Raw genomic sequence first — 8,742 nt, 5'->3', positions numbered from 1 at the left:
ATGTATTTCATAGCTTTAATAGGTCTCAGGAATAGAATTAACTTTTTTTTGTAGAAATATTTTATTTATATGCTTTAATTTTGACTTCAAATATAAAGTCTTAACATTTTTAAAAGACTCACTATAATTAAAAATTGTACAGCATTTCAATGTAAACAGTTCAAGATGTATAGTATCTAAATTTCTTCCTTTCAGTAGGCTATTTCTCAATTAAGTATTCCTTCATTCAGCATATTTTCATTATGTGCCTACTATTAGGCTGGTGCAAAAGTAATTGCAGTTTTTGCCATTTCTTAAAAAAAATGGCAAAACTACAATTACTTATATACCAACCTGATATATGCAAGGCACTGGGCCAGGTGCTGGGAGTCAGCAGTGAGAAGGCAGATGTGTTACTACTACCTTAAAACACATTAAAAGAAATAAAAAATAATGCAAGAGGCTATGAAGGAAACGAAAGAGATGCAGAGCTCTATGTAGAGTGATCTGGGAAGGTCACACTAACGAGGTCATCAATGAATTGGCTGACTTTGAATAACTATTGGCGAAAGCATGGATGAGAAGGACAGTCTCAACAAACCATCTGCGACAACAGCAGACTCATTTCAGATTGCTTATGGCAATATGGGATCTAGTTTCATTTCCTTTCATTCAGTCTTAGAAGAGTTTCTATATGTGACTGCTGAGCTGGAACTAATATGTATTGTTGCTGTTGAACTGTGCTAACTGCTGAATTTTTAGTTCATTCGTCCCCTGAAAGAGCTGCTGCTGGAAGTTGCAGTCAAAAGGGCCTGCTGCAGTAGCTTCTGAAGAGTCACTGGTGCCTTAAATACCAAGATGGTCAAACTGTAAGGAATCCAGAGTACCTCATTCCATAGCATCCTGATTCTGAATCTCAGGATCTGAAAACTCTTCTACTAGTGGCTTATTAGCTGTAGAGTTAGGAAGAGACCCCAGGCTATCTGGGGGATTATTCTGGACCCCAGATGCTCAACTACTTCGGTTGGAGAGACATAACAACTTCTAGGAGTACAAAGAAAATCTTTGTAATTAACTTCATTCCATTTCTTTGGAAAGTATTGAGTTTCCCACCCCTTTCCCCTAGGTGGGGGGTTGGTCCTTGGTTTAAGGGCTTGTTGAAATGAGACTAAGGTAGTGTAGTACAGCCTACTCCTACTCATGGTCTTTCTAGAGTCTCAATGAATACCTGTGGTTACAGTGATCTGTTTCTACGCTGGATTGTCATAGTTCCATCTTATCCTAATAGTGTGAGATCTCTGTAATCCCCATTCAGCTCTTGGGCCCCTGCAGCTGTTTTCTGTGAGGCTTCTGCACTTGCATAGTTTAACATTCAACCAAAGGGACCTACATGAAGATTTCTGCAGCTTCTCTGCATAGCATCCTTCTTTCCTTTATTCTTTGCTATAAATTCTAGTGATTACTACAGCCCCAAAACCTGTTACATATTTCCCCAACCTTGTAAGATTGATGCTCTCTCTTTGGGTTCACTTTCCTGGGTCACTGGCAATTTTACAGGCAGAAAATTGAGGTAAACATGCAGCACATCTCACATATTTTCCTTCTCTCAAAGACTGTAGACCTGTTATCTGTTGTCTAATGTCCAGTTTTATAGTTGTTATAATAAGCAGGCAAGTCCTGTAGCCATTGCTCTGTCTTGGCTAGAACTGGGAGTTCCAATGTTTTATTCATCTTTGCTTTTCTCAGAACTTAGAGTAGTTCCTAGAACTAAGTGCTTGGGGTTAGTTGAATGAATGCACAAAAATTTTGTTATACTGACCTGGATAAGGGCACATGGCAAAACAAAATGTTGTAGACACCCAGGTCTCTGGTCTCTTGGTGTGGGCTATTCTATGCTGTATCACACAGGGCTTCATTTTCTTCCCTGTGGTTCTGAATTGGGGCTCACAGTTCACTCAACATATACCTGCGTGGATAAAAGGCTTAAGTTTCCCATAAATGACTTTTTTTCCCTCCTTTATAAAATTGATACCCACGCTTGTGATGAAACCACATTTAACCTTTTGGGATTCACTTTGGGGGACTGTGGGGGAAGCACATGGAAATGTCTGGAATTTTTCAGTACTATCTTCTTAGCTTCCTTCTTCATTTAACAAAGCCACAGAACATGGCTTAGATCATTTGTCTGATAAAATGCTGAGCTACTTCCCTGGTTTCTTGAATAATTCTATTGATTAGCCAGGTCCTCTTGGGGCAACTATTTATTGGCCTACATTCTTTCAAGTTGATGCTGAAATATTGATTTTTATTTAAGTCACTTTCTTAAGTGGCTTAAATATAAATTAAGTGGCTGCAGGGGGAAGTGGGGTACAGTTTAAGTGGCTGCAGAGGGAAGTGGGGTTAGAAGCTTGTCTCAAGGTCAGAAATGTGGACCCTGGAAGGAAGAAGGCTTTTGAAAGCTAAGATCTATTGTGTATGAGATATACAACATTAGCCAATTTTCTCAAGCTCTCTGAACCTCAGTTTCTTTATGTGTAAAATGGGAATAATAATACTTATCTTCTATACATAGTTGTATTAGTCTCTTCTCACACTGCTATAAAGAACTATCGGAGACTGGGTAATTTATAAAGAAAAGAGGTTTAATTGGCTCGTGGTTCCACAAGCTGTACAGGGAGCATGGCTACAGAGGCCTCAGGAAACTTATAATCATGGTGGAAGGCGAAGGGGAAGCTGACACATCTTCATATGGTGGAGCAGGAGAGAGACGAAGAGCAAAGGGGGAGGTGCTACACACTTTCAAACAACCAGATCTCGTGAGATCTCACTCACTGTCATGAGAACCGCAAGACAGAAATCGACTGCCATGATCCAATCACTTCCCACTAGGTCCCTCCCCCAACATTGGGAATTACAATTAGACATGAGATTTGGGTGGGGACACAGACCCAAACCATAGTAATAGTTAAATGAGTTAACAAGGGTAAAGCACCTAGTGTTATACTTGCCTCAAGGAAGGTTCTCAATAATGGTGTGAATATTCCTTTCTTTTCTTTTCCTTCCCTTCTTTTTTCCTCCTCCTCTTCTCTTTCTTTCTTTCTTTCTTTCTTTCTTTCTTTCTTTCTTTCTTTCTTTCTTTCTTTCTTTCTTTCTTTCTTTCTTTCTTTCTTTCTTTCTTTCTTTTTTTCTTCTTTCTCTTTCCCTCCCTCTCTTTCTTTCTTTCTGTCTTTCCTTTCTTTCCCTCTCTCTCTCTCTTTTTTTCTTTGTTCTCTTAAAGAGGACAGGGAAGAGAGGAATAGTATGTTTTATTATAGTGGGTAACAACACGGTTTTTGCAGTCAGCCAGACCTTGGTTTAAATCTTGGCTCCACAGCTCATTACCTTTGGGACTTTGGAAAAGTCACAGCATATCTTCAACCCTCAGTCTATTTAGCTGTAAAACGGAGGTAATTATTTCTGATTGATAAAATTATTGTGAGACTTGAATAAAAACTGAGTAAATGAGAAGTGGCCACTTAAACCTGTTCCATGGCAGGTGCCCGGGGTTCTCTCTTCCAGTTTAGCTGTGGGTCAATTCCAGTTGTCACCCTACAAGCAGCTACTTGATAAGTCTAGGTCCTTCCATTCTGAGTCCCTCTCCTTTTTCCTCACTAGGGAAAGTTGGTCTGGGGTGAAGATATGAGTGGAATATGGATTTATATTTATTCAAAACCATAAATGATTAAAATGCATTTTGCAGATTTGGGTTGGAACTTCCCCCTCCATTTTCCCCAACCTGCTTCTACTTCCCATATAAAGCCTGTTTTTGGTCTGGGTGACATCCTTGCGAATAGGTAGGACTGAAAGAAAACTGGAAATTGGAAGAGAAATGTATATAGGGAAGGAATCCAGATATGAATCTATGTTGAATAGTTTGTCTCACAAACATTTAGTAGGGTTCAGCTGATGCCAGTTCTTAAAAGTGAGTAAGACACCATCAAATGGGGAAAGACAGATGATCAGACAACAAGCCTGAGACAAGGGATGGGGAGGGTGCCTGCGAGAGACCCTGCACGAGGCATTCAGGGTCAGCCCCGCAGATGAAGGGACAGCTGAGCAGAGTCTTGACAAATGACTAGCAGTTCACCACGGGGTAGGGGAGGGCAGGCATTCTACCCAGAGTGCTTTAATCAGGGGTGCTAGGGCCAATGTGTACCAATTTACAAGAAGGGAATATTAAATTACTAGGGGTTTTGTGAGATGGTCATTAAACACAACCATAATAAAATTAAATTACATAAACCTACATTTATATAAATTATATTACAACGAAGGTAATGAATACTCCTACATTATCGCTTCTTAATTATCACTACATTATACAATTATTTATCCTCTTGCGGTTGTAAATGTCTATTGTATCCATATGGCTGAAATACATTCCCTCTGAACTCACTGGCAACACATTGGTTGCTTGTAATTGGTCATGGTGGAAATATTTACAATACAGATAGCAACAAATGGTGCAAATCAGGGCTTTACGTTGGAGAGCTGGATGTTCACCACTTATTAGCACATCACTGCCTCTATAACATAGGCAGATGGGACATGGGAAACCAAATGAAGCAGAGAGGTTGGTAGAAACTGGATCAAGAAGGGCTTTGAATGCCAAATCCAAGAGCTTGAATTTCCCTCTAAAGGTGATAGGAAGCTACCCTGGCCTTTCAGAGAAGGAGAATTCTATGACCTGTTTTTGTAATAGCAAGACCACTCTAGTTGCTGTAGAGCATATGGACTACAGTGGGCTTCACTTGGTGCAGGGAGACCAGTGGGGAGGCTATTGACATAAAGAAGGAAAGAAGGGGTCTAATTTGAGACCCAGGAGTTGGCCTTAGTGAGTGATTAAATGTGAGGGATGGGGAGAGTGGCCAGCCTAAGATGACCCAGGGTTCTGTCTTGGAACACTTGGTGAGAGATGGTGATGCCTCAGAAGAACAAGTGCCCATGGGCACATGGACAGAGTGTGACAGTGTCCTGGAGAGAAGGGCAGGGCAGATCCCAAAGCATTCAGACCTCACTCCTCAATTCCGGCCTTTATCAAGCCCATAAACACAGGGATTTATTTTTGTTAGACTTGCAGAGTGGGGTCTCTCTGACCCTTTTGCCCATGGACTGAAACCCTAAGACAGCATCATGGGACTAGAAGCATGATACTGGATTTGGTCAGATCTGGCTCAGTCCCTTTATTCCTATGACTATGATGGCTTCCTTTCTGAGCCTTGATTTATCTTTTTGTAAAATGGGTATTCACATCCAGACTGTACTTTCCTCCCCATGGAGCTCTTGAAAGAAGGGACACATGATGATAATTTTCCTTATCCTTATGATGTCAGATTATGTTTGTTAGCGCAAGGGCAAAACCCAGGAAAACTTCCTGGCACACACGAAAGCAAAGTCTAGTTGGGCGTCATTCTTGAAAAACAGTAGGGAGTGCCAAGGGCAATGTTGGATCTTCCTGTAGTGGCTGCAGGAGGAAAGTTTTCCACTGAGAGCCTGGAGTGGAGCTCTAGGGATTGGTGGGGTTGTCATTAACCATGCCAGTGGATTCTAAGGCACAACTTGTTTGCTTTGGCCCAGAAACAGCTGGCAGTTGGCCAGTGACCAGCCACTTTGTCCTTTGCCCACGAAGGCTCTAGTAATTAGCAATATTCACTGAATGAATCACAATTGCTATCAGCCAGTAATTGTGCTATGGAGTCATGAGTCTAAATGTTAACTAAATCAAACACACTGTGCAGAGTGGCCTTGGAGAGGCCTTCACTGAATCACTGACTTGGAAATTGGGTCTGTTTTTGTTCTCTGTCTTTACAGCCTTTTTTTTTTCCCTTTAGATAACTCATCACAATATATTATTGCACAGTAATTCCTTTATTGTAAACCTTCCCATACCCCTCCAACTTCAACTCAATAGCATGGAAGCTTTATGAGTTTAGTAGCTATGTTTATTTCATGTGCAGCACCTGGCATTGAGGGTACTCATTAGGTATCAGTTGCATGAATGAATAACCAAGTTTCCAGCCCTTTATGTGCCTTTTTATTATGATCTTATAATTTCTATAATTTGGTGTTGCTTCTTTAAATGTAGAAGAGAAGAAATAGAGACAGCAGAATTTTCAGGTAATTTTCTAATAGAACAACTGCTTTATATTGAGCACTGATGAGGAGCCAGGTACCTTTGTGGGTTTCATCTCATTTTATCCTCACAAGGGTGTGGTGAGGAATATACTACTTTCTTTTTTTAAAGCATTTCATATTTTTTGAGACGCTTTCCTTCTGGTATTGGCAGGTACCCATGAGCTTTCAGTTCACAGTATATAAACGTTTTAATGTCTTTATTTACAAAACACAATACATTGCATTGTCTAAAGCATTCTTAAACCTTGGCACGTAGGAATAGCTTTATTCTGCTCTCATTCAATGGATGAATTGTGGTTTATGTAATTAACATAACTAGAGTGTCAAACTCAATGGGCATAACTGTGTATTGGGGAAAAATCAACAACAAAGGAATCCAGTCCACTGAGAACTTTTATGAGATATCAAAAAATATTGATATTGTATTGGTACTAGAGTTCTCATCTTGACATGGTCACTGGCCAGGTATGTGACTCACAACATGTACTACTTTCATTCCCATTTTGCAGATGAAGAAATTGAGTCTCAGGTAGATTAACTCAGCTCTCTGAAATCTCATAGCTAAAAAGTGGCAGAACTGAAAACATAATGCACATCTATCTAGCTTCAGGGCCCTGATCTTTCTCTCATGTGCCAGTGCTTTGAAAACTGTGATTCTCAATTCTGGCTGCGCACTGGAATTACCTGAGAGGTTAAAGAAAATATATCATTGTCTGCCATGCATGGTGGCTCATGCTTGTGATCTCAGCACTTTGGGAGGCTGAGGTGGGAGGACTGCTGGAGGCCAGGAGTTTGAGACCAGCATGAGCAACATAGAGAGACCCTGTCTTCACAACGAATTCAAAAATTATCCAGGCATGGTGGTGCATGTCGGGTAGTCCCAGCTACTCAGGAGGCTGAGGTGGGAGGATTGCTTGAGCCTAGTAGTTGGAGGTTGCAATGATTGCACCACTGTACTCCAGCTGGGTAACAGAGAGAGGCGTGAGACCCTATCTCTAAAAAAACTATTGTGTGTCTTCAATCATTAAGGATTCTGCTTTAATTAGCCTGGGGCATGACCTAGATACTGGGCTTTTTATTCTATCCTCATCCCTGTTCCCATCAATGTGCAGTCAAAATTGAGGACTGTTGGGCTGAAAGGTAATGAGATAACCATGGAACCCATTAAGTATCTTTCCTCAGGAGCAGCCACAGCAGAACTTACTGGGAAAAGCTTTGGTGATGGTGCTTCATGGTTCCCTGGGGTAGATGCACAGGCTGAAGAGGAGAGGCTCTGGGTAAGATGCCACTTAAAAATTGAGACCTGACTTACCTGGGAATGCTCAGCTGGTCGCTATTTAGCTGGAATCCTAGAAATTTTGGGCTGAGAGTGAAAGTGGCATTCCTTGCCGAGGCCCAAAGAAGTTAAATGACTTACTCAAGACCACACAATGGTTAAGAGGCAGAGATGTGGGCAAACCTGAGAAGCAGACCAAGACAGTTGATGAGAGGTGGGAGTAACACTGACCGATGGGTTCAAATCCACATTTATCATTCTGGCTGTGAGGCTTTGGGAAAGTCAGTGTGCTTCACTGAGCCTCAGATTTCTCATCTGCAAAATCACCATGATGATAATAGTACTTGCTCTCCAGGGTTCTGTGACGAGGAGAGGAAATTGTATTTGCTAAGTGCTTAGCACAGTGCTTGGCCTGGGGTAGGTGCTCAAATCTTTCTGTGGTTGACAAAAGCAGAATGGAGAATAGAGACAAAGGCAAAATGGGCACCAGAGGCCAAGCTTGGTGGAGGGTAACATTGCAGAGGATCCTGAGGCCAGTGGAGAAGGGAACCCCATGATCCTGAGGTTGGTAGCTGGAGCTGGTCTGCTTGTGGCCAGAGCTGGGGCTCCCCAGCTCGGGCAAGGATAGGCTGACAGGATAGTGGTGGTACCAATATTTCTATTACAGGAACCAGGGATGGGGGATCAAGCAGGACCTGCGTTCTAGAAAGAGGATATCCTTGGATCCCTTTGGGGTCAATCAATAGTAGCCAATCAATGGTTACTATTTTGAATAGAAGACCCAGTCATCCTTTGCAGATTTGATGGCTCATTCCTGGGAATGCCACTTTTGGTAGGAGTAGATGTGCTTATTGACTCAGAGCCAGAAATCCACCTTTGATTAAGGATTGCGTTTTTTTTTTTTTAGACAGAGTGTTACTCTGTAGCTCAGCTACAGTGCAGTGGTGCGATCTTGGCTCACTACAACTTCTGCCTCTGGATTCAAGCAATTCTCTTGCCTCAGCTTCCCAAATAGCTGGGATTACAGGCACTGCTACCATGCCCAGCTAATTTTTGTATTTTTAGTAGAGATGGGGTTTTGCCATGTTGGCCAGGCGGGTCTTGAGCACCTGACCTCAAGTAATCCTCCCGCCTTGGCCTCCCAAAGTGCTGGAATTACAGGCATGCGCCACCACACTCTGCCCTTGATTGAGGATTAAATGAGATGATACAGATGAAGTGTCCAGCACTGTAAATACTCCCAAATGTTTGCTGCTATTATTCTCTGTTGGCAATGAATTCAGCAAGTGGGGCACTTTTATCCTGACTGAGTT

This window comes from Macaca thibetana, chromosome 15 (assembly GCF_024542745.1).
Source record: "Macaca thibetana thibetana isolate TM-01 chromosome 15, ASM2454274v1, whole genome shotgun sequence".
NCBI classification, from domain to species: Eukaryota; Metazoa; Chordata; class Mammalia; order Primates; family Cercopithecidae; genus Macaca; species Macaca thibetana.
This window is presented reverse-complemented; position numbering follows the sequence as displayed.